Source organism: Rhagoletis pomonella, unplaced genomic scaffold (genome assembly GCF_013731165.1).
Source record: "Rhagoletis pomonella isolate Grant_MI unplaced genomic scaffold, Rhpom_1.0 Rhpom_scaffold_00003, whole genome shotgun sequence".
Taxonomy (NCBI): domain Eukaryota; kingdom Metazoa; phylum Arthropoda; class Insecta; order Diptera; family Tephritidae; genus Rhagoletis; species Rhagoletis pomonella.
In genome coordinates, this window is record NW_023458557.1 from 27,335,075 (window position 1) to 27,338,122 (window position 3,048).

Genomic DNA, 3,048 nt, shown 5'->3' on the forward strand with positions numbered 1-3,048 from the left:
GATTTAAAAACCGGGACATTTTAGGGTTGGACCGGGACACCGGGACATTTTAGGGTTGGACCGGGACACCGGGACAAATGGCCTAAAACCGGGACATGTCCCGCAAAACCGGGACGTCTGGCAGCCCTAGTCAAGACGTCATTCAAAAGTTTTAAAGAAAATCACTTTTCTCTTTTGTGAAAATTTGGGACTATCTTATGCGAGTATTGTCGACAACATTTTAGTCTATGAATGACTAAAAATTAACGAATAAATGGTTAATCGCGATTAATGGTTAAAATTAATTAAGCGATCGCTGTGGTGTAGTGGTTAGAAGTGCGCATTCGACGCTTCCAGAAATCACATAATACATAAAATAAATAAAAGCTGTTTTGATTAATATTACATAAACTGGAAACTGTTAAAAATAAGTGCGCTTGTGTACAGAGATTTTAGAACCTATTTAGTTCCTAAAATGTCTGCAACACATAACAATAAAAATGCACATCAAATTGCTAAGAATGATGAAGGAAATCGATTCAGACATGCCTGTTTAACTGGCCGTGCGTGCTCAAAACAAACACATGTTAATTAAGGAGCTATTCAAGTATTATGTAACCACCAGTGGAAAGCGGGGGTCTTGGTTTGCTTATTTTTAATAACAACGGGCAACATTTCTTCAAATAAGTAAAACATTAATTACACACGCACAAATTTTGCCTGCAATTTCGATCACAATTGAACACTGCACTTCACTCTCGTTTCGAATTTTTGAAAGCGTTTTTTAAGCTATTTGATGGTTTAACACTTCTTGTGGGCACTTGATATTGTAAAAAAAATATGCGCAATTCGATCCCTACCTAAATTTTTTTGTAAAGAACGCCCGTTTGCTTTAAATTTGTAAAAATACAATTATTTTTTTATTTTGTTTACATCTGTCATTTGTTACAAATGAAGAAAAGTCCAAGAGTTGCCAAGTATAAATATCTTTATATCTATTTATTAAAATAATAATTTACAATAATAATTTATTTAATTAATACTTTATTAAAATACAAATTTGAAGTGCAAGTACATTTGTAAAACTGTTTATCACAAAATGTTATTAATTGTTTGCAAGCATACTATAGTTTTCATGCATTTTGAGAATAAATAATCTAATATGTTTACATATATATCGCCGTTTAAAGTACAAAACCGCGTATCGTCATTCTGCAAAACCGTGTGACTGACATTGGCTGCCAAAAATTGGATTTGCTCACAAAAGCTCTTGGCTCAATTCTTATCCATTCGTCCTGAAATATACTAGCCAGAAATACGTTTGCTTTATAAAAAAGATAACCATTTTGAAATATGGGTGACTTTACTCTCTAGAAAATAATTTATGCAATTACGCGGTTTTGCATTTTCTTGATACGCGGTTTTGTACTTTAAACGACGATATGTATAGCACGATATGTATACTTACGGCGGCCGCCGTAGCAGAGTGATTACATGTGCGTACTTCCACTCCATAGGACCATGGTTAAATACCTGGTCAGATCATAACCCAAAATAGCAGTCGTCCTTCGGCACGCAATGGCAAACCTTCGAGTATATTTCTGCCTTGAAAACTCTTCTTATAAAATCAGAACTCATGCCTCAAGTTTGAGCAGAAGTTCGGCCAAACACTTAGAAAAATATTTTAGCACCAAATACTCATTTGTTTACTTATTTTAAGGGTGTCAACCATTCCATAACACACTACATATTTTGTGTTTACAATTTGTAACCAATCTCAAGAGTGGTTGTTAAATTTTTTAAATCAAACAATCACATTTTTGAAACGAAAAAAATGAGAATGCACACTCAATTGATTCAATCATTACACAGCTCTGCTGCTACCCAAAGACCGTCTAACACCTTACGTTCGACCCTTCACATACAGTGAAGTTGCAGCGGGCGCAGAGAGAAGCATTGATTGCATTGTTTACATGATTGACGACTCCAGCAGTGCACCTTGAGTTAGCTGAAAGTCTTTCCACAGATGCATTTATCATGTGTCTTCGAAATTTCGTTAATCGTCACTCATACGCATTCGAAGCGATAATGGCACTAACTTTGTTGGAGCGCAGAGGGAGATGAAGGAGTCGGAGAGGATGGTCGATTTCCAAGCAATCGGCCGTGAAATGTCTAAGAATAAAATCGAATGGGTGTTCAACTGTCCCGCAGATCCAAATAGTGGGGGCTGCTGGGAGCGACTAATCCAGCGCACCAAACGACTCCTACAAAAGGTTTTTAAAGAAGAAGCGCCAAGGATGGAGACATTCCGCGGTGTGATGATTAAGAAGGACATTTATTTAAATAGATATCATCTCGCAAATAAAATTTTTCACATTCAGTGAGTTAGTTTCTATAATTTCTTTATCCTCGTGCTAGTAGTATAAAGTTAGTGATACTGTGCTCTATAACCAAAGAAAACACGACTATTGTCGCATGTGTAAACGAAAAGAGAGTGTGGGTCGTTCATGTAACAGACTGCGTAAACTTATAAGATTATCTGCTTGATAAAGTTATCGGTTTGGATGAATACCACTGATATATTCCAATTTTTTACTAGCCCATTTTCGGGCTACTTGCAAAGCTACTGGTAACAAAATAACAAAGGCGGTAAAATTTGAAACATACTGAAAGCAATTCCAAAAATTTCAACCCTTCGCAGAAATGGCAACATTCCTATTAAACATTTAGGTATGAGCTCAACTTGGAATTAAGTAGAGAACTACGGATTTTCTCAAATCTCCAACGTTGTTTCTCAACAGTACTTCAAGCTGAGGATTAGGGTTCGAAATTTCAGACTTTGGTATCGATACTGAGTACTCATTCTGGCCTCGAGCTCATGGTATCGATACTCTAAAAGTATCAGGGAAAAAGTATCGATACTACTCAGTATCGGACTCATTAAAATACGTTTTTGGGATACTAAAATTATTTTGTTCTTCAATCGTATATCTAGTTATTTCCTAAAATTATAACAATAGACATTTAAAATATTTGATTTTTATTTCATTGCAGAACTTACTTCCACGT